The following is a 24,576-nucleotide window of genomic DNA, read 5'->3' on the forward strand; positions in this document are numbered from 1 at the left end:
TTGGCTTCGCCTGAGTGCAGTTTTGTTCTGACCAGGCTGCTGCGACAACCACTGCGATGATATCGTATAAGTGAATGTGTTATTATAGGTGATGTGTCTGTGTGTGTAACACATGGCTCTCCGGGGACAACTTTGTCTTTGATGTAGCTGCCAGCCAGCTAGTTGGATGACTGATCAGCTGTTTCTGAAATGGGAACGAGAGGCTATCAGGGATTTTAGCTACAAGCAGATGGTGTTGTGTATACACACACACACACACACACACACAAACACACAGACACGGAGGCATAGATGTAGAGTTCAAGAGGCTGCAGAACACATACAACATGTATGCACAAACGCAGACACAGTGCTATCCTAACCCACACTTAATCGCATCCAGGCACACAGCATCTCTCAGAGGCAGCAAGTCCAACATGACTAATTAAACACACACACACACACACACACACACACACACACACACACACACACACACACACACACACACACACACACACACACACACAGTCGCGCTCACACACAAACAGAGCCTTCTTAGAGATTGTAAATTACTGTGGCAATAATTGCATTAGTGCGGTAAGTAAATTAAATGGCTGTATTCTTGCAGCCTCTGCGGCAGGACGGAGTGCAGGTCTGTGCTCCTGGTAGCCCTCACAGACCCTGTCGTGTTGTCAGCTGTTCTACGTCATACACCATTACCTGCAACCACTGCTTCCCCGTTTCAAAGACCCACCCGCGCATACACACGCATGTACTACACATGCCAGCGCACACGCACACATGCACACGCACACGTGCACACACGCACACTCACACACTCACACACACACACAGAAGGTTTGTAGTTTGTTTCGAAAGTTCATTGTACATTTTCTTAACCGTGTCAAGATGTAATTGAACAGCACATGTATTATTCACAGCTCTTTGCCTGCTCGCCCCTTGTTGTTTCTTCTGTAGCTACATGCGGCTTTGCGGACAACACCTGAGAATATTAAGCAGGCAGCCATGCAGATACAGTACAGATGGATAACACTATTGCAAACGTGTAAGCTTGTCATTTTAACTACACACACACACACACACACACACACACACACACACACACACACACACACGCGCGCGCGCGCAAACACACAAACACAAATAACCAAAGACAAGACTGCCGGAGAGCGATAGTAAGCTTAGAGATCTAGGTGTAGGTGTTGTAAGGTTTATCTATGTCAGTATCAGAAGTCACATCACGTCAGGGGTGTTTCTGGTGACAAGCTAAGGGGCTTAGCCAGCTGGACGCCTGTGACCTGTTAAACAACCGATAAGCCCTCTCAGCACGTCACCGGGTGAGCTTTATGCACGTTACAGATGAGATTATTAAATAAGAAAACTTGTATTTATGGAGAATCGTATAAAAGGCCTGAAAAGGCAGACAAAATATCATGAACTCATGCATTCATATGTAATGTAATGTAAACTGTGTTACATCGCCTTAAACTGCTTTCAATAATATATCACACCAGAATGAAAAATCAAGTAAAACAGGTAACACAATTTACTGTATCATGCAACAGAATCCAATACTAGCTAACTAACACTGTAATAAAATGCAAGCACAAGACTCAAGAGTAGTCTGTTGGGAAGACAATAGACCTAATTCAAAGACGAATCATTCAGCACAATTTCAGCTACAGTTACATACTCGATTGACCAACACTAAAATAATAATTTAGTGCGTTCACAAGCTGAATGTAATCACAAATGTAGGCCTTGGGTCTGATCCAAGAAGCTGAGTTATTTGGATAGTTTTGCTGACTCAGAAGTGGGACATAGACTGAAGTAGAGAGGTCTGAATTTGAAAACATACAGGAGGACCACTTCATGGCACCATACAGTTAACATTGTTTTGTGACTGCCACCCTGCAGACAGACTCGGGTAAGGGTATTGATTTGAAAATGAAGGATAATGGTTGGGACTAATCAAACAGAAAGGGAGCTTTCAGGCTGTGTGTCTGTGTCTGTGTGTGTGTGTGTGTGTGTGTGTGTGTGTGTGTGTGTGTGTGTGTGTGTGTGTGTGTGTGGGTGGGTGTGGGTGTGGGTGGGTGGGTGGGTGGGGAAGAGGTGGTGGTGGGGGAATGAAAGCCATCTATAGCCAAAGAAAAAAATCCATACACTAGGTAAGCTAATAGAAGCGCATTGACAGCAATCCACATTTCTGCTACCACACTGCGTCGAGGTCATGAAACCAGAACTGTCCAATCCCATTTAGACACGGGGATCTGGGCGAGAGACAGTGTCAATGCACATGAGCTGGAATGAGATCAAACCAAGGGAACAGCCACAATTACCACCACAGCCTGAGCTGGCATCCCTCCGAATGATTATGGTGCCATCTGATGCAGCATGAGCAAAAACGGTGGAATTTTATGTAGTCGGGATGGTGGTTAATGCGGCAGAGAGCCAGAAACAGCTGATTGAATGAAGCTGTCCTTCGAGGTGTGGCAGCTAGACATATCTTACATTTTTTTCTGCTAAATGCTGCATTAATTTTTTAGCAATAGTGTACATTTTCTTGTAAAAATAAATTTGCATGACAGCAGGATTAAAGAAGGCTTTCTTGAAAATATTCCAGGAGATAATATTTAGGGGAGATGATCACTACATTTTACTGAAAACTCTATTCTCTCCATGGAATCACATTTACATTTTTATTCAGGATTGTCTCCAATAGGGAGATGGAGTAATTTATGCTTCTTGTTACTGGGCTGTCTGCTCCAGTTTGGAACTGAATATGCTATTGTGGTGTGACTTTTTTTTCTTTCTGTTGAGTGTGTGTGTGTGTGTGTGTGTGTGTGTGTGTGTGTGTGTGTGAGCGCGCGCGTGTGCCATATGAAGGTGTCTTAATGCCTGCGGCAAACTGGCACACTCAGCAGATGGGAGAGAGACTGATCCCCTGTTTGTTGACAGTGCACTTAAATGCGGATGTTTGTGTAGGTGTGGAGGTGTGTAGGTGTGTATGTGTGTGAAACCGCACATCATAAAACATCTCCGGTGAGTAGTAAATAAATCATAAACAATTCGCTCAATCCCAACAAAAACCAGTCAGCTCTGCTCTCTTCTTTATCTGTGCTTGTGTGTGTGTGTGTGTGTGTGTGTGTGTGTGTGTGTGTGTGTGTGTGTGTGTGTGTGTGTGTGTGTGTGTGAGAGAGAGAGAAAATGTATGTACACATTTTGCACTCCATAAGTATTGAGGTTAATACATGGATGAATTATTAACTTTCACAGGCAGCATTCAATCTGCGGTAATCAGGAAAAAAAAATAATCTGATTGCCTCTCAGGGCAGAAAACCCAAAGACACACACAGGTGAGTAATTTTAGATGACTTCAAGTCATGCTACCATCTGATGGAAAGACACAGTGAGTCATGCAGATAGAGAGATGGGGACAATGATAGAAAACCAGAAAGAACTGACGTCTATCATAAATGTTTCATAAAGCTCTCAGAACTGTGAAGGATTCATCAAACCCAGAGGGAGGTCTCTGGCCTTCGTACCACTCCCTCCTCTTCAGTTTCTGGCATCTATTTTCTTCCTCTCTCGCTCGCTTTTACACACACACACACACACACACACACACACACACACACACACACACACACACACACACACACACACACGACCAGGAGAGTTATATATGAGCGTAGATAGCATCAACTGCAGAGTTATCATCATCTGGCTTTTCATTTACCAGCCCTATTAGCCCCATTACCCTCTCAGCCAGACCCTCTGCTTGCCCTTCTGCTCCCTTTTCACAGCAAAACCATGATTATCTTTCTGAAGCCTGTCTATTCCAAATGTATTCAGTTGCTTCCTGCGACTCAAATGCTTGGCTGAATGTGCTCTGTGCTGGCTTACATGCGTGTTTGGTTGCTAGCTGGCTGACTGGCTGGTTCCCTTGCTCGCTGGTGGCTACCTGGCCTGTTAGGTCATTTAAGGTGCCCAAATGATGAATTCCGCAGTGGGTGACGAGCAGGCAGATGGCTTGGCCTCCCAACACCCCTTCATGTGAACGTGAGGGGAGGAGGGGATGCGAACTGACAAGAGTGCCGAAGTCTCACTACGCACCAGAGCTCAGAGCAGCATGTGGCGGACCATGGTCCAGCTCACAGAGACACAGAACATACCCATACACACAAAACAGACATTATGAATAATTACTATTCAAAGATCCTTCACGTAGATCAAAGCAAGCTGGCACCAATTTGGTCACATTCATTAAGAGCCATGTTTAATGCGTGTTAGATATTTTGAAACAGTGTGGTATGTTAATAGGGTGCTGCATGTTTGCACGAGTGAGGAATGCAGCTAATTAAAATTCTGACATGTAAAAATGTGTGTACATGTCTGTGATTATGTTTGTTCAATGATATGCATTGAAGTGCCTCTAATGTGTTTCATTTTATATTAATCACATGTAATACTGCTTAATGTGTTTAACAAAGACAACCTGAGTGTTTCAGTGAGAGTGAGGAACCACAGAGGGATCGAACACAGCCATAATGAGACTGAAGTATCCTTTGACAATAATACGGGTAATTGTCAGTCTGACTGTGTAATCTGCCATTGTTGTTGGGGCTTTATTACCGCAGGTTTATTCAGCACTATGCTTTTTTCACTTTGCAATGAAAAAAAACCCTAAAGGATTTATTATAGGCTATATTTTCAGTGTATCTACAGAGAGTTTACCAAAATATACTGAAAATGCTGTTTTATTCTGGATCAATATCCTAAGAATTATGTTTATAGTGGACAATTTTGCAACTTGCAATTTATGCCCTGTGGCAATTTTCAGTACCAAAGCAAAAGGTAATGTGTCCCTTATGCAACAAGGCAGAAAGTTAGAGTGTGCCCATTGTGCATTTAAGAGCCCAACTTTCGTGCAGTGGTTTGCATTCAGTCACATAACTACATCGTCAATTGAAATGAACCTTTTTTATGAACCCTATTATTTTAACTATATTAAACCCCAACTAAGAAATTATGTTGCCTAGCCATACCATGAACATAGTTTATTTAGTTGCCCCCAAAAGAAGTTCACACTCATGCTAACACACATACACACATTTATACCAATGCTGCTGACTTCTTGTCCACGAAGAGATTCCTTTAAGAATGTGTGTTGGAAAAAAAAATGGTCACGATGTCCATGCAAGTTACCACAAATGATAGGGCGAAAGTTCATTGGACAAACAAATTAGCATTTCCCAGCAGGCTTTCGTCCTTGATAACTTTGCAGAATAAAGCAAGCAAATTAAGAAGGACTAAGCGATGGGTAGAAATAATAGTCAACTTATTGTTAATAAAACATGGAGTTTTGGAACCTTTCAATAAAGACAAATAAAGCTGCATAAAAAAGGATATCAATCAAAACCATAAGTGTTGTACAAAAGGTGGAAAGGTGGTGTATATATATCTATCAACATCAACTACACTGCAATGTCAATATGGTTGACTGGTTACATCTAAGAAGTTCATGCGCATAAAACTCTGCTAAACATTCATTTACAGGTCCCTGGTGGCTTCTTCCCCTCCTGCAGTTCACTGGTCACACTATTGATAGATTCACTATTGGCAGATACTGAAAACACTGCCATTGGTTACAAAAAAGCATTGGACGTAAGTCAGCATTTTCACAGAATTGTCCAATGTCGACGTTTTGGTCTGTCGATAGAGGTGTTCATTCTCAGCAGTGGCTTGATCATTCTTCCTCTGGGACAGCAACAGAAGCATAACATTTGTTTTCTGTGTGTTTTGGTCTGAGGTAGATGCCGTTGTGGTTTTTAAATCAAGTCCAGAAAAGTTGTCTTAGATAAATAAAGGCAGCAAAGAGGAGTGAGGCCAATGTGTAGCAATTAAATGTTGTGTTGTCAGAACACAGGTGACCCTCAGCATTTTCTTTTTTTTGCATATCGGCTGTGTTCAACATCTGCTTCACCTGTTGTGGCTTTGCTGCATGCGTACTGTTTAAATCAGCCCCAGGCAAGATGCCATTTCAAGGTAGACAGCTCAATTGCTCAAGATGATTGACAAGTATTAGCACAAGAACTTGACCATTTGCGGGGGAGGAGGTCAAGACTAAAAATACACAAGTGTGGCCTGAAGGCGGAAAGCTGTATATTGTGTCTTTCACGCTTGCACATTTCCTGAAGAGCTCCTGAATATTCCAGGTTTCTCTGATGACAGGAGATACAGAGGATGAATGCTCAGGGCTGAAAATGAAAATAGGACATGACCGCTGGCAGAATTCACATGCTAAACCGTGTGAGGCACTATAATAATCCTGTATTGTGTGAGCAATTAGCATGCTGTGTTGTATGAGAAAACAATCTGTTAAATTTTTAATTGAAACAAGTGCAGTAGTGTTGCTGATTGTCACTATAAAACCACCAAGCCCTTATTGTTCAACTGAAATTCCCTGTATAAACATTTAATTTAGCTAAAAATTGCCTGACCCTCTGGTGGCTGAGAATTTCATCTTATAGACCAATAAAATAAGCTGAATATCTTTTACATGACTGGGGATGCTTTGAAGGACAGTAATAGCCCTCTTTAATACACAAACGGACAAGTCTGATGGAACCTGGAGATCAATAATAAATTAAAGAGTGCTCCAGCCACTTCACACTAAAATGGCTCCCTGGAGGAGATGCCAGCAAAGTCTCTTTATCTCTTCTAAGGAGCTACCCTCTTGATTTGATCTCTCTCCAATAAGCTGCATACTCCTCTAAAGGAACTGACTTGGCTGAAAACTTTATAGAGTGTAATGCTTTTTTTCAAATACTGTTTCCAATCTGTTTGATTGGTATTTCTCATATAAGTGTAAATACTAAAATTATATGAGCACTGAATATAATCATTTACCAGCACTTTACCACAGGCAAATGTTTGATGAAGATTGGCCAACATTGTTATGGCTTCACTGCTGTGCTTTGGTTCTGCGGCAACAGCATTATCAAAATACACGACTACTGAAGTTCTTAAACCGAATACAAGTGGTTTCTTTATCTCCCCAAAACCAGTAAACATCACCTATTCAAAGGTGGTTCCCCTGAGAAAGACACACAGCTCAGAAAAATAGTAGAAAGCACCAGTAAATGACAAGCAATGGGAGAAAAAAGCAGTGTGGGGTCTCAGGGGACTGTGTGAGCATGTGCAGAAAGTGTACCTAAAAGACAATCACAAACATTGTCAGCATGACATGACATGAGGTTCATTTTTTGATGGGATGGAAAGAAACAGAATAACATCTCTTTTAAAATGGAGCATTCTTTTCAGCTGAATATATTTCAGTCAGGTATTTTTGCGATGATTGAGCTTTTACTCACATTACTGGTGGAATTAAATTATCCGTGTGAGCTTAGTTGGTTAGTGACATTAAAACTCTACTTTTAAAGCAAATATGTAACAAAAAAGCTGCAGATAATGTGTCCTCTACAACTTTTGATCTGAATGGAAGCAGCGTTTGCAGAGAGTACTCTATATTGCGTGATTAAAGGATAAAAGGGGAAGCAAATGGCTGACGCATTAGCTCAATGTTTACTTCTGCAGTCACTCAAAATAAATCCCCGACTCACTCACTCTCTTGTTCTTGGCCATTTTCCCTGCTGACCATTCTACTTCAATATGTTTCATTCTCGTCCTGCCTATTTTTCTGCAGTGGCAGAGTGTGTATATTTTGTGGTCTTTGTGTATCTTGTCGTGGCTTGTTGGTCGTCTTCCAGGTCATGTCGTTCCCTAAAGATGACAGCAGGCTTGCGGGGTGAGGCGGATGCTGCCAGGTGGCCAAATATGCAGGGACGAGCATCTCTGAGCAGCGCTGAGACAGGGGCTTGCTCCGTTATTTGCCAAATGTATTACTGCGGTGTTCGGCATGCGGTCATGCAAACAGCTTATTGTTCACACGGGTCAAACAGGCCATCGCAGTCCAGTCAAGTCCCCGCCAGCTCAGCGTGCCACATCTACATGAAGCTGGAGATAAGACGAATGACAGGGAAGGTCATTAAAACAGGAACAACATCACTGCTCTCACTCACGCTGAATATGAATGGAGCCGCCAACTTGGATATGTACAGACATATGATTCTCAGGAGAGGACGCCTTTGCCTGTTGCTTGACGCTCTGGCTCCCCGTTTTCTGGCAGGAACCATTGAAATGCAGACCGAGGGGTATGGATAATGGACTGTCCCACAGTGGCACACTCTCTGCCATTCCCTCAGACAGACACTCCTGCTGTAGTCTGCACCACACATCCCCTCTTTTCAACCCCAGGGAGATGCTGGCGAGTGGCCAATCATCACTGAGCGTGTGAGTGACTGAATATGTGCTTGTGTGTTTGTGCGTGTGATTTCTGTGTGGGAATGTAGGAAGCGCTTGCTCGCCAAGAGCTATGCTTATTAATGCCCTACAGACTAAGTGCTCTCTTTTGCGCTCTCCTTCCCTCCTCTGCCAATCTTCATCGCCCTCTGAGTGGTCATTGCTGAGAGGGATGGAGGAGGAGGCGGTGCAGGGGGGGAGGGGGAGGGGACAGGGGGGGGGGTGCTGGAGGCAAATACACGGACAAAGCAGTGTATAAGAGGAAGTACACTAGTGGGCTTCGACAACGCTAAGCCCCCCCACCCCCCTCCCCCCCTCCTTTCACCCAGCTGCCTTCTCTGTTTGATGCTGAGAGCAATCAATAGACTCAACTCCGAGCTGCGCCTCAGATTGTCTCACACTCCTCACCCGAACCACATACATAACTCGCTGACTTCCACCATGTTCAACAATAATAGAATACAGGACCACTGCCAAGCACACCTGATTACTTCTATTCAAAAGCTCATTTCACACACACACAGTAACATGAATGAGTCATAAGCCTTGACAGAGCCTGCAACTGCTTTCTTTTTTGCCTCAGTGAGATTTATCAGAAGAGCCCCACAGTTTTTACTGGTACCCTAAATACCGTTGCGCGCGCGCACACACACACACACACACACACACACACACACACACACACACACACACACACACACACAAGTAAGTGCCTCCCCAACCTTGTAACAAGTTGCCACAGAAATTTCAGTTGTTGCCTTTGTGCTTGGGCCTAATGTTATTCTAAATAGTTCAGCTTACACCGGCTGAGGTGGTCATAACTCTATATGAGTGTATTCTCTGAGTGTGTGTTAAGGTGGCTGTGTAATGAGACACCTGGGACTAGGCTTAAAGAGGCCCACAGCTCCTGTCTGAGAGAGGGAGGGAGCGAGACCACAGCTAGTTTAAGCATATTTAAGAGCACCATAAAGAGAGCCAGGCCTCTTCCATCTACTTGAAATATGGTACGGGCCGAATCTTGTTGTTGTTGTTTTCCCCTGGCTAGACTTTCATCCTCTCATGCATCTTCCCTTTCTGCCACATCCATTCATGACCATCTCTTCTTCTCACTACCTTCCTGTCTTTCTCTGAACACTTCTCTCCTTCCACTGGGCATGGATGGCGGCGTGCCACTCTGCCCTCTGGGCGCCCTTGTCTGATTAAGGAGAAGAGGTTTTTGTGGCCATGGCATCTGGCAGGGTCAGCTCGCATATAAGAAACAATGCTGTATACATTCTGTAGCACCGAGCAAACAGAGTGAGACGCTCCTACTGGACTTTACTGAAAGAACCACATGAATGCAAACAGACCCCGGCATTGCAGAGTGGACCGCCTGAATGAGGGGTCCTGTTTGATTTAATCCCAGCAATGCGCCCTGAACCTCACGCACACACAGATTTCACAGGCATTACTTGGGGCCGCTGTTTGCACTCAGGCTATAGCACAACGCAGAGAGGTAACCCACTGAGGATGCCAAAGGTTGGGATTTTCCCATGATAGCAACCACTCTCACTGGATAGAGGGTGAGTAACCAGGAAGGAATCTGTCCCTTTTCAATGACCACTGAAAGGGGAGCTGTGAAATTGTCCGAAATTTCTCTGTGTGTAAACAGAGAACTGAGGGGGGAACCCAGGGACCCCGCCTGGGCCAGACTGCCTGCTTCCCTCAACTCTTTCTCTACCTCTCTTTCTTTCTGTCTGTCTTTGCCCCTCCTCCCGGTTTCACTGCGTGCTCCTGTCTCAAATTAATTTTCTGTCTGTCCGTCCCCCCTCCCCACTGTGAACAAGTCCCACACTGTGAGGACACGGGAGCATTTTTGCACGCTGTTCTCAGATAGTATTAATTAGTTTTGAGCTTTTCTTATCAAGAGACAGATGCTAAATACTTAAATAACAAGCAGAGCGCAGACTGTGTTTATCTCCCAAAGCAGAATATTGCCTTATGAAAAGAGACCATGGGGTGGCAGGAGAAGAAAAAGACACCTGTCTCGATGTACCGGATCTTTTCTTGAATCAAACTTCAGCTAACATGACTGCTCAAAAGTGTGAAACTGTTGCTCCACTTAAACAGTTTGAGTCGTCTTCTGCTTTAAGCAATACACAGGAATTTCCTCAAACTTTTCGCTGGTTGCTAGGAGATGGATTCAGCTCCTGTGGGCACGCTGTGTGAATGAGGAGGGGGTAACTAATGTCCTCACCCAATGACCACACTCTCAACAGACTGCTCTTGTCCAGTTGAAAAAAAAACATTATGCTACTTCCTCATCGTAATCAAACACACTGCAATGGACAAGCTGAAAAGCACTAATACTCAACATGTGCTGTCTGATGTATCACAAAGTGAAAGGCAATGCTTTGGCCCTTAAACATGGTCAATAAACCATATTTTCAATTATTTCAGTTCATCTCCAAAAAACAATTGAAAGAGTAATTTTCACTTGTTTCCAACACAAATCTAAATAAAAAAGAAGCTTTATTAAGTTGTCTTTCCATGAAACAGATACCTATGAGTGGGTCACAGAGGTGTGCATGGGGAAAAAAAGTGAAACTTTTATTTTGAAGTCTACAGAATTTATAAAATTACACTTGCATAATGAAATACATACGTTTCCCATGAGGCAATGAGCGTGCAGTGGCTGTTTGCTGTCAGTGTTGTCATAAGAACCAAAACTAATGTCGTCACATCAGTAATTATTTCTCATTCGATTATTTGTAAGTATGGTTAAGATTAGATAAATCAGACTTATTATGGCTAAGATTAGATAAATAAGTCTTTTTATTTAGTTCAAGAAAGGTCTGTCTGTTTCTTTCATTCAAGATAAAACCTGCCTTTTTAGTTCATACAGTTCAATTTAGATTCTTGAGACTTGATGATCATCACCAGTTTGAACTTACTGAACTAACTTGAAAGTATATGGTGCCTGTAATTCTTGCTAACGCTGCTTTTTTTTTTTTAATTAAAGTGGGGTTTTTGTCCTATATAGTTGCACTTTTGTAGCATTTCTTTGTTTATTTCGTGCTTTTAACAGTGCATGAAGGTATTATTTATTACTGCACTATATTTCATTAAAAAAGTGGTTTAATAACTTTCACAAATTTGGGCTACAACTCCCAGCTTCAGTTATATGACATAGCATTGCATCTCCAGACTTTCCTCAGTGACAAAATTTGGTTACTCATGTACACACACACACACACACGTATGCCGGTACATGCACAGGCAGTGGAAGAGATTCTCAAAAGTAAAAACAACTGGCTCTCAGTGAGAGAGATAAAAATATCTCACATCATTGTGGTATACAGTAGATCTGCTATCAGACTGTCTCTGCGAAAAGCTCCCTCATCTATATTCCTGACACACCTGATGTTTCACCCATTTGCTTTAAAACATATATTTGTGTCAAATGAATGATGCTATAATCAATCTTTTTGCCAATGTCAGAGCCAATGACAAACCCATCCACTTCCTCTTTTAAATTCTCCTATTTACTATCAGAGAGAGGGACTACTAAATAATCACTCTACCTCATAATTTGGAGCATGGCAAGGCACCCGACTGCTCAGTTTACTCCCTTTAAATGCATTTAATTCATTTTAACGGAATAAATATGGCATGGAATACGAGAAATGACTCAAGTATTAGAGCTGTGCTTCACAGCTAAATCATATTTTACTGCACTTACAATACCTCTAAAAGCATCTGGGATATGCCCTCACAGCGAGAGTGATGGCTCGCGGGACTGAGGGGTAGGAAGAACAGCTTGAGACTGCTCGTTACAAACCTTTAAACCAACCTGAAATATCAGATGCTCACGCTAAAAAGCCTCTCCAAAGTGCCTGTGCCACCACTTTTTTGTGCCAAATGCTCAGAAGCCTGTGTCTGAGAAATGTAATATCCATATTCTTAAGTTAAATGGTCCTTCAAAAAGTGGAGGCAGTACATGCATTTTCGATTTTGAACATTGAATGGACAACATTTCCAAGTGAATGGAAATCATCTACTTTTTTTTTTTCTATTTCAGGACATGAAGTCTGAAAAGGTTTTAGATTGATGAACAGAGCATGACACATAAAAAACACAACTGGAATTCTCCCATTTTGTCTGCTACCCAGTCCATTTCATTATTTTGTCCACAACAAATTGGCTGGGCTTTGTGCCAGTAATCTTTCATTATAATGGCTCAACTCAGCTGAGGTTGTGATATGCAAATTTCAAGATATGCCCTTTTCCACATGTTTGATTTCCACCAATTTCCATGTCTGCAGCTCAATTGCCACACGAGAAATTGTGTTCAAACCTTCATCAAGAGTTATTTCTGAGCCATTATCACCACTGGCACATCACTTGACATTACTGTACACACTGTCATTCTCCTTGTGCCATGTGCTCTGAAAATCCTGATATCAAACTCAGATATACAGCTAATAGACAAATTACTCAACCTGGTATCACGCCATAGCGTGTAATATACCCATCAGGCCACAGGAGGATACCATGTCAGTTTCATGTTTTGCTTTGCCATGGTGTAAAAAGCAAGGTGCCTTGGGTTTAGCCACCAAAAACAATGTAGTTTGTGATAGCAAAAGATCATGGTTTAGGTTAAACTAAGTATTTTTGAGTGAGCGACGTTACGTAAGTTACGTGATGTATGTTACGGAAGTTAAATATTTTCAGTTATGTACGTAACTTATTTACTTTACTACTTTATGTTACTACTTTACATAACGTTTTGCTGTCTCACAAACTCAAACTCTGGTCTGTCAAGAAATAGTTTTTCCATCCAACCATCCCCATCCTCCTCCAGTCATACATGTGTGTACTTTTCACGCCTCAACAAAGCAACCATGACATTGACACGGTTTCCTCCAATGGACGGACGGTGTATTCCATCCTTTGGCGTGATACCAGGCTGAATAACTCGATGGAGTAGGGAAGAAAATCACAGATCAGCAGGGCCTTTATCCTTATGTCTTCCTCCTTGATAAAGCATTATACTCTTGCTTAATGTGTTGTCATATGTCTGTGTCTGAATAATTAACAGCTAACAATAGGTTGTCTCATTAAACAGCACTGACACTATCCTCCTACCTTTTCAGTTACATTAATCTGTAAGACATACTTCATCAAAGATCAAAATAAATTAGACTTAGAATAAATACTTAAAAGAGCCATGTCTTCTCTGATGTAAGGTTTTACTATTTTCTTTTAGCAGGGAATGTCAGTAAATATAGAGACTGGAGATACACACACACACACACACACACACACACACACACACACACACACATTCCTAATGATGGAGCGCAACTACTCATTAAGTAATGCTGATGTAAGTGACATTAAATGTCTCTTCAAATTCATATCAAAAGTAATGTGTCAATTCATTCAGAAACAAAATGCTGAATGAAGGTAACTGATTTAAAGAGGGAATTTGAATATTAAACATTTTGTAAACATCAACACTGACATTATTTTTGTCCTTTCCATTTTAAAGGACATGTTTGGCCTGGATTTGTAATGACATGTGAACTCATTGCCTTGTACAGGGTTTGTCAGTATCATCCAAACTTCTGATTTGGTTATTTAATGCTCTGATCACTCTACATTTCTCCACTGAAACTTGTCCTCCGGGAGCTGGTATGGTGGTCACATCATCTTGACTTTAATCCAGACTCCTCCTCTCACTTCTGATATGGTTATTTTCCATGCTCTTATCTGAAGAGTTGTTCTCTGTAACAACATTTTTTTTTTTTAAAGGCAGGCATTAAGAGGCTTAGCAGCGACAGTGCTTTAGCAGCCAAAAGGTCACTTTTGCAAATTGGGTTCATTAATCTTCTAGTGTATGGCAGCCCCAGTGGGACACTCTTCATACACAGACGCAGATTAAAATGGGGAAAGCGCTCGTAGATTAGCCTGAAAAAAAGAAACTCTTGGAATGATAAAGACTCTTCTGACGGAGTTGAGACTTGGTTCTCTAAAGACAGATTGCCAGTTTCAGTCATATCAGAGAGAGAGAGAGAGAGGGAGAGCGCTGCACAGTTGTTAGAGAGACGGGGGATATAGGAGCCTGAGTAGAGTTTGACTGAGCTCTGATTATACCATCACAGATGATCACAGTTAGGCATTACTCTGACCCAGTGCATGTCAGAATCCCTCACTTTCCTCTCTGTCTCTCTTTTTCTTTTTCTGTCTAGATGTCTGGGTTGGTGCCAACTCTCCTACAGCAGTAAAACACCTGCTCAAGCAACAAGACATGATATGAGCTCCGAGCTGGTACTGTAGAGGTAAGGATATCCTTTAACAAACCAATAGGCTGTAGCGATACTGCCAGGCCCGTATGTATTACCTCAGGTCCATTGACTTGGTTGAAACTAGAAGGGCACTTGGAGAACACAGACCTTCACCAAGGTCAATGGTCAAGCCTTCTTTGATATGTGAATGTGCGACTGCAATTATTATGTGTGGATATATTTGTAAAACTAGAATGATGTGAATAATACAGCGGCATTTTTTGCATACGAGTTACATTTTGATGTAAGAGTATAGTTAGCTTCAAGATATACAGTATGTCTATTTCCATTTCCATATTTGTACCTTAATTTGCGAAAAATATTATTGTTAATACTGTTGCAAAGTTAAAATTTTACTGATTCCAGTTCTCCCCCTAAAAAAAACACTTTCCCTGAGTGCTCCATAACAACAGCTTGCTGTATTAGGTTTGAACAAGTACGTGTAAATCCCTTACCTACAGGATTACTGGTACCCGTGAATGTGGATTGTGATACAGGGTCAACATATTTAACAGTTTATGCGACTATCATTTAGTCTTATTTCACATGTTGGTTTTTTTTACCACCGCCTGGTAGTAATGCACCAGTAATGTGCTAGACGGTGGCAGTAATGCACCTAAAAGCTGTTTGCCAAATGCCAACAAATTTAAGGAGAAAAAAAACATGTTTTTACCAGGCTCCAGTAAAACATTTGTGGCGCTATGAGATTAGATCCAACGGTACAAACACCAAAAACATGCAAAGATGAAGATAATCATCAAAACAGTTTGTGTGAAACTCCTTCAAAAACATAAACAAAGATGAGGTGCAGTCCAAATAATAGTCTCGTAGTTTTCAATGAATATTTAAACGCCCATCCCCATTCCCTATGATTTTTCACGATTGAACTTTCCAGCCATCTACTGAATTTTTTGTATGACATTCAGTATAGATAGGACATTCAAAATGCCCTGTCTATTTGGATCCACTCTAAAATGTAATAGGTTCTTCCTCAGCCCATGTCACACCCTTCCACCAAATTTCATAAAAATGGGGCTGGTTGTTTTTCCGTAGTAGTTTACAGATTACCATTAATTTACTAATTCAACGTTTTAAGCATTACTTTAGTCATATATAAACTAACATACACTGTGAACCAACTCACTGGCTGGCTTGGTTGTTATTGCACCAAAGAAGAATATTAGTAAAGATGGTACTCATTCCATCATTGTTCTCATAAAGTTAATCCAGCTCCATTAAATGTTTACCACATAATAAAAGTAAAGCACATTATCATAATATTGTAATGACTACACTTTGAACAAAGTGGCTCAGAATCTTCGGATGCCGATATCTGCGCCATACTTCCACAATGCTAATCATTGTCTTGTGAACCCAAGCACTCTCTAGAAAAAAAGCAACAAATGACTGTGTAAATTAGATCTAGATCTGCTAATAAACTTAATCAAAATTTAATTTATCCATTTTGTTTTGACAAACCATCCTCATAGTCCAGATGGCGTTGTGTGTTTTCAGTCTCTGTTCTGCCATCATGGTGCTTATTAATAATTTATGTCTCATAAATGACTTATCAGCTCCTTCTCCATCTCGCCATTCCTTTTCTCTACGTTATGGCCCCATGCACACTATGGATGGTCGGCACTGGTCCAGTAAACCGATGATAATGCATGACTTGTTCTACAGCTATAAAATTCCAACTTGGTAATGAATGGTTTGTTTTGTTGCTTTTGGTAATGCATTTGCCAGAAGAAGCTATAGTCACGACACCTGGATTTTATGTAAAGCCACTTTTAAAATAGTCGGCTAAAGTGTTTTCTGTGCCCATAATAAAATATGGGATTCAGGCTATGACAAACCAGTCATCACTCACATAATGAAAATGATTCTCACCTAAACATTGTCATTAAGAAGAACTTTAAAAGGCTCTAATGAAACTAAACTCATAAAGACGTCCTGTAATGATCAGCCAGGGTGCAGATGGGATTTGATGCTGCTCAAACTCCCACATATACACAAACACACACTTGCATTCAGAATTCGTATTTCATATTCTATCCACTGGGTGTGTAATGACGCCCGTTATTAAAGCGGGTAATTGTCTTACAGTGGTGCTGTGTTATTGGATCCGGGGGCAGTTCTGCAGACATAGTCGGAGGCGACTAGATGTAAAGTCGCTGAGCAGTGAAATGGGGAGCAGGGCTGAGCAGACACACAGAAGATGGTATCAGCATCAAAGGGAGATGCTAGCATTGTGCTGTCTGACCCTTGTGAATGGCACTCAGCCCACCTGTTACCCTATCCCCCCTGAGACTCTCGCTAACTGTGTCCCCTTGCCTCCTGGAACCAGACACTTAGTTGACTACAAAATCTGATAAAAGACCCAGCACAGTGAGATTCAACCATCAAAGACGTCAGAGGCACGAATACGCTGAACCTCGGAGCAGACTGGGCAATGTGATTACAGCAGATTTTTTTGCAAAGGTTTCGCTACAGATCATATTCATACAAAGGCATCTGAGGAAGAACAGCTAATTCTCTCTCTCTCTCGCTGTAAGACCAAACCAAAGTACACTTCATTATTCACAGAAGAACACAATTCTGGTCTCCGTTCCCAGCAGACATATTTAAGTCTTTATGATTTTTTTTTGTTGTTGACTGCTGAGGCTATCTCAAACGAATACTTCTTTCCGTTTTTGCCACTGCTTTTAACTTCTGCCAGATTAGACATTAGGCGGCTGTCATTATTTGTAATCTGCTCTGTAACAGCTTTCCCTGTGCATCACATGTCTTCATTTTATTTGTCTGCTATTTTCACATTGTGCAACAAAATGACTCAGAGCATTCATTCATTTAAAACAACATTTAAACAAGAGAGGAAAATGTAACTTTACTTATGAAAGGGAAATACTCTGCCATGTGTACCTTACACAAGAACTCCAATAATAATATGTTCATAAGGCATATTTCATAGATAAAATGCAGTACAGCGCACTAGGGAAAACAAATTTGAGCACCACAAAAATAAAAAATAATAAAGATTTAAGTAAAAGGACAACTTAATCTGTCCCTCTTGTAATCAAAGAGGCAACCAGTTCTTTCATCTAAACAAATATAGAAACTATTAATACAGCAACACATTGACAGCTAATGAAGAACTGTACCAGGAGTGTAACTTAGGTGTAATTCTGCAAAATTATACCAGACATACTAGTGTGAATATCAAAGGGCATTTATTTAGGAACACTGTTGTGATGACAAAGATTATAAACTGCAACATGTCGATGAGGACCTCAATGGTTGTCAGGGAGGACACAAAAATATCTCTGAGAGGATGATGAGTTCCAATTAACTAGCAATGACCTCTGCACAAAACAACAGTCACATTCAGATGTGGCCTTTCAGTGCCTCTTTAGTTCAACGACAACAAGCCCATCCTCCTCTACAGAGTCACTGAACTCTCATTTAACGCTGGCCCCCACAAACAACATTAATCTAGTTCCTGCCCAGCTGTGCACAGTGTGAGGTGGAGCTGGCAGGATAAGGGGGTGGACTGTCCCAATACCCTGCGGTCTGCACTCTAGCCAGCCAGCTGCTGTCATTGGAGCTTTCCTGACTTGGACCGCAAAGGTGATTTCTCAGCAGGGGCTGTGGGTTTAGTATCTTAAACACAGTTCTTTACTGGAGTCATTTTATCAGCAGGGGGCTTTCAAGAACAGTCCACGGGCAAATCGTTACAGGAACTGTTTACCTTAAGCACAAAACCGCACATTTGCACAGGATGTCATAAAACGAATGCCCATCTTCATATAACTATATCTAACCTGTCTACTTAGGCCCATCATGCTATTGCAAGGGTCATTGAGGGCAGTACTCAGGTGGAGAAACTGATAGTGTCACTTTTGCTTTGGGGCAGACATGAGGCAGGAAGTCATTGTGCCTGTCTGGCCAGGAGACACTTTTTTTAAACACCACTATTCTTAAAGTGAAAAAGCTTCTGTGCCCAGACGGAGCAAATATACTGCATCCAACAACAGTGAAACTTTCAAACTTAAAACCATTTAAAAAAAAAAAAAGTGATTAATTCTTCGTGAAGCCAGCGTGGATTAGCTGTGCTTTTGAAGTTCAGTATGGACTGTAAAAACACCATTCTATTTTTTCCGCTAAGGCACAGTGGCACACTTCTTCTAGTATTTACATAGCGACTGGAAAAGCCAAGCTATTTCCTCCTTTGCCAGACCAAAGGCAGCCAGGACAGAATAAACAAGCCTTTCAGCCAATCCTGTGGGAATTGTTTTCGTTTTACCAACCACCGCATGGATTTGAACATAAAAAGGTCAAAGCCAGGATTTTCTTTTATCCAAATAACTAAGAGAAGGAGGTTTATTTGCTTGCTGTCTTAATATATGCAAAGTCCTAAATAAGACAGAGGAGGAGGGAGAGAAACAGCGGATGAGGGAGGGTATGAGTGCTAGAGAATCTGATCTGGGATTAGTAAGAAGGAGGCATGCACCTCTATTTCAATCATAAAATATTAGAAAATCAATGTTCAATACCAAAAAAAATGCATGCTACATGACATTGAGAAATGTCAGTATCATTTTCCAGATGCACGAGTCATCCCTAACCTTGACGAAGCCCTTGTATGTGCACTATAAAGTTTTCAGGAATCTGTGTGATTTGTCTGCAAAGTGTCTTCCCATCAACTCTATTCACCTCAGTCACATCCTTCACATCAACCCCCCGTCTCTTGTCTCATGAAAGGCAGTCCATTACTGCATATTAGCAGCAGAGTGAGGAAGGGAGATAAGGGAGGCTGCTGATCAAACACACAGACAAATCGCCAGTGACAGAAACACACATTTGTTGCTCAGCGTTTAGCTTTGATCTCTGACTCTGCCAAGAGCCAAAGAGAACCAAATCTCAGCCTTTGAACTGGAGCTTTTCAGATGAGGTATCTCTCTCTCTCTCTCTCTCTCTCTCTCTCTCTCTCTGTCTCTCTCTGTCTCTCTTATGGAGATCTGTGTGTACACTCCACTGAGACATCATTTGCAATCCTGTTCAATGACTGATAGTGCCTCCATATTCAGCAGGACAGTGAGGGGATGGATACAGTACAGGGTGGAGCAGAATATCCACATCACTGACAGAGAACATGACACAGGTGATGTTGATGCTGATGATTTGAGACGCTGGGCCTCTGGTGGGCTCACAGAGGCCTATTACACCGAAACGACTGTTCAAGCCTTAACAGCAGAATCCTCATAAAACCTTCATACTCCCACATCATAGTGAACTCACCCTTGGTATCAACAAGTTGTGACTGGTAGGCTGAGTTGTGGCTATGTTTCAATCTCGTGCATACAGGCGGTATGTAGATACTCATAAAGATCTGATTAGCCTTTACTGCTAATCATCTGATCTTTGATCTGTTCTGATATCATACTTCATTTTGTTTGTATCCTCATGTGCAAACACATGTGTGCATGAGCGCGCACACACTTACACGCAGGGGAGACTAAGATTGTTTTTGCAGCATAGTAATAACAGATAAGTGGCTGCTGTGTGTCTAAGCTGTCAGCCATGGATCATCTCATTTCCTGACCGGGCCGGCCCAGGCCCCCTGTGTGTTATTACAAACAGCCCGGATCATGTGACAGGGGAGGGAGATTACTGGAGAAACTAATTGAGGCTGCTCTGTGTGTTCTCTGCTGGAGAACAGTGGGGCAACTGTTTGGCCAGGCGGCCTGATACTCGACCCTCCCATGTCCCCTGCAACCACAAAATGGCCATTATAAACAAAGACCCTGTCAAAGCCAGCAGACCTGGCCAGCCTGTAGCGAACTGGATCACTCAGTGAAGCTTAGGGATTCCCCCTTTTCCTGAAGGGGGTGTATGGGTGTGGGATTAGTAGTGCATCCACACACCTGGCACAGCATGTCACCTGATTAGACTGGTAACTCTATAAAGTGGGAGTGAAACATAAACCACACAGAGTTACTTCATGGATCTTGCTATTCTGGTTCAATATGGTATATATATATATGTACATATATATATATATAGTGATGTGAACCCCATCTTGCGTCAACCTCAGCTTTATACTGATGCCGTAACCAAGCAGCACGTGTGTACAACTACCCCAGCCCTGGCACAGTATCATTCAGTTGTATTGTTGCCTACAGTACAATAGAGCTGGAGAGAGGCCACCAGCAGCAGCAAAGCAGCAGCAGCAGCAGCGGCAGCGGCAGCGGCTAGAGCCCGCTAGTCCTCACGCAGGAACAACTGTCAGCTAGCATTTGCTATGAGTGGACCAGTATGGCTGTCACACAGAGCTATTATTATGACACAGCCCTGGGTCAGGCTGGGGCTCCAGGGTGAAACAAAGTGATCCTGTGTCATCACTTTCAGCTCTACTTTTTCCACATATCTGCATGCTGTGAGACCTTAGCAAAGACACATTCAGTGAGAGCTTCACAAAAGTCCTTTAGACAGGTGACACACAGAGAAAATGTATACATACAATAAAACCGTTCCATATTTAGCAAGAGGGGTGGAAGGTATGCAGGCACATGACCTCCTTTTTCAACAACAACAACTTGCAGTGACCCCTAAAACCCACTGTCCTCATGTGGCATAAACAGTCGCATACACCCCAGCACTTACACCCAATCACACTTTTCACAAGAGAAGATCCAGGCCCTGGCTGGGGAAGCAGACAGTGGGGGATGGGGGAGCGGTATTGCATTTCCACACAGGATATGGTCCCTGTGTTTTTTTTGTGCTGTCGGCCCCAGGCACGGCCCAGTTCCAGCCCAGTGCCAGTGCCAAGGCTAGCACAGGCGCCGAAGCTGGCTGGACAGGACTGATAGCACTTTTACAAGTGGGAATCTGAGAGCCACTGTGCTTTTAAAGCTTGGCTACTTGTGCTGCATCTCAAATGACATCCTCTTGCCACCAATAAAGCAATAATCTTGACCACTCCTGTGTCAAGTGGCTCTCTGGTCATAAGTAATGCACTATGTGTGAGACTGGGTGATTTGATCTGGGCTCTTGGGAGAGATCGTCCTTCTTGGACAGGATTCAGGGTTTTGTCGGAGTTGAAACGATGAATGACACTCATGTCATCAGGCCTGGAAGTATTTGCCGGGCAGTTGATCAGTAAATGCCGGCCTCATGAGCAGGAACAACCCAGTCGACTCGGATAGATGTCAGCTCTTGTGGGAATCCTAGCTTTGACTGAATAGCTTGTATTCAGTGGCTGCTTGAATTAAACGCTTCAGAATGCACTCAGGCTCAAATGATGCTGATAAAAACGGAGCTATAGACTGAAAACTGAATCAAATTGCAAGCTGCGTACTATGCTGGTAACTCTACAACCCAGACTGGGGTCCATTTTCTAAAGTTTTTCTGTTTCTGTGCACCAGATTTCAGGCACAACATGTTTTCTCACCGTTATTACTGCCAATTTAAATTTGATGATTTCTCAGATGAGCATCATTTGCAAAATTGACCCTTGCAACATTGAGTATATAGTAAATTTCTGAGCAGACATCAGCTAATTTTGTCTGCTCAATTTAGCTCTCCAGCCCACAGACCTGATGCTGATTATATCATACAAGTTGAAAGACACAGGGTCAGTGGACCGAACAGCAGTGTATCTGAAACGTGGAGCCGTGTCCGTAACACTGTGACCAATAAACAATCACTAACAAACGGGTTTGTCTGTCCAGTACTACCCTTCCAACACCCCGTCATTACTCTTACCTACACTCACACACTGTTAAGGCAGCACTGCACTTATCCTGACATATACGTTACTTCCATGATTGGTTACTGTACTTCCATGAAGTTGGGCGACATGAAAGAAAGGATATCCTTGAAGAATTGTCAAAAAAAAACATTTTCCACTGACGGTACAGCTCGAGTATTTTTAGTATCATCTCTGACAAGGTTTCAAGCGAGCTGAACCAATCGTCACCAACATTGACATTGAGGGGGTACTATCACTAAGGTGGGAAACCAAATTCAGAAAAGTACGTGGTACCAAAAGCAAGTTTAGGTGAGTCGAGGAGAGATAGCGGTAGTAGAAAAGGGGCTAAAATGGATCCATCAGAGATTAAGGTATCCTGAGTTTCTTGCAATTTCTTTAAAGAATCAGCTACCGAACACAAAAAAATTACGACACGGCCAAGTCTTTATGCCACTGTAGACAATATCTCGATTCACGCCCTTCTTTTCAGGTCAGTCTCACAAGGCTTTGCAATCTTTTATAACCAACTGTAAAATCGAATGTTTCTTCTTTTCTCAAGTTGGAGAATGAACAGAAAGGAGGCACAATCACAGGCAGACGCTATTGATACTGTAGCAACACTAAAACACCTCACTGGAAACTGAAATTGAAAATGGACCTTTTCTCATGTTTGATGTCCACTGCATGCTCATCACCATGTCATGTTGGGTCGTCTCTCAGCAGCTTCAAAGAAAAAAACCCGACAACTGATGGTTTTAACACCACTTAAGTCACCCATCCATTAGCCACTCCATCTAAACCTTCGGAGCTAATTGATGAATCAAATCATCCGTTTCAAGAGGCTAGAAAGACACATCCACCTGCATCACGGATAGTGTTACACTCCTTCAGCAACGTTAATGCACCACTCTCCATTCCTGACCCCTAACCATTGTTCCCTGAGGCACTTTCATTATCCTGCTGATGTGAAATGAACGGGTTGCTGTTTTACACAAATTGGGCATGTTAAAGCCGACCTGCTCATGGATGTGGTGAACAAGTAACAGAAGCAGTTAGAACAAATTCATAGGTACACGTCCGACTCATTATGAAATTATGATCATTGTCATTGACCATTCAGCGGTGCCATAGAAATAATCACGCCCCATTATGAGCAATATTGTAGGGAAGCTAGTTAGTATGCCACAGCATATTGAAGTGAATTTGCTTATTTACGGCTGGCTGACTTTTGATTACTCAACATTTGTCAAGAACAAATTTAGAGTCACGCCAATTTTCTTTGAAACCAACCAGCGTGATAAAGACAACAGTGCTTTGATGGATTCTCTCAGGGGACTGATCATGTCAGCCAGATAACAGAACACTCGTTAAAAGACACATACCGCCTCTTTTGAACACATTTGATTAGGTTTGTAAATTACTTGCATTCCTAGTGGAGTTGCCTTCAGGATACAGAACAACTTGACATGCAAATAGAAGTCAGATTGTGTTTTTTTCTTCTTAGCATGCAATACAGTGACTTGTGTATCTCCTCCCAGTTGACTTTAAGGAAATCTGGCATTACTTCCAAATACATAAGTGTCCTATAATGATGACAAATAACCTCCGGTGAAGTGAAGGCAGAGCTTGCTGCTTTAATGGAAGAATCATACAGCCTTGATGTATTATGACCAAATAGCATATGAATCAGGCAGGGAAATAGAGAGTGAATTAGCATCGGGACAGGCCTCCTCCTACAGCCTTCCGCCAGCCTCCCATCATTCATTATGATGATCTATGGCTGCTCTTTATGCCCTGACTTGATATTTCAGACTCATGTGAGGTGTGGATCATTAGGGAAAGCTTTTACCATTAATAAGCAGACGTTGTTTACATGACTAATACTCCAAGAGGCAATGAGGTTGAAGCATTTAGAGCAAGGCATTTATCTTCTCCACACCAGTAAATATCACCCAGATGCTATTGATATTTACTGGGCTTTGGAGAAATTGGCAAGAGTGGACAGACTTCATCATGTAGGGCAATGTTTGAGGAAGTAGGGGATGGAAGGAAGGAATGAGGAAAGAAATGAAGGTAGGAAGGTTTAGAACTAAAAAAACAGCAAAAGTAGGAGAATTTCAAAAACACTCG

The 24,576-nt window shown here is 42.2% G+C and overlaps 1 protein-coding gene across 1 annotated transcript in view; it reads left to right on the forward strand.

Annotated features, from left to right (window-relative positions):
• Positions 1-14,608: 14,608 nt before the first annotated feature.
• The window catches only part of sema6d (semaphorin 6D), a 66,181-nt gene continuing 56,213 nt past the window's right edge, over positions 14,609-24,576 (forward strand). Inside the window, exon 1 of the mRNA XM_069173474.1 lies at positions 14,609-14,690. The gene's annotated coding sequence lies outside the window, so the exon portion shown is untranslated. The remainder of the gene's footprint in view (positions 14,691-24,576) is intronic.

This window comes from Embiotoca jacksoni, unplaced genomic scaffold, assembly GCF_022577435.1.
Source record: "Embiotoca jacksoni isolate LCO1_2020_lvr unplaced genomic scaffold, fEmbJac1.0.p SCAF_6, whole genome shotgun sequence".
In the NCBI taxonomy this organism is placed as follows: Eukaryota; Metazoa; Chordata; class Actinopteri; family Embiotocidae; genus Embiotoca; species Embiotoca jacksoni.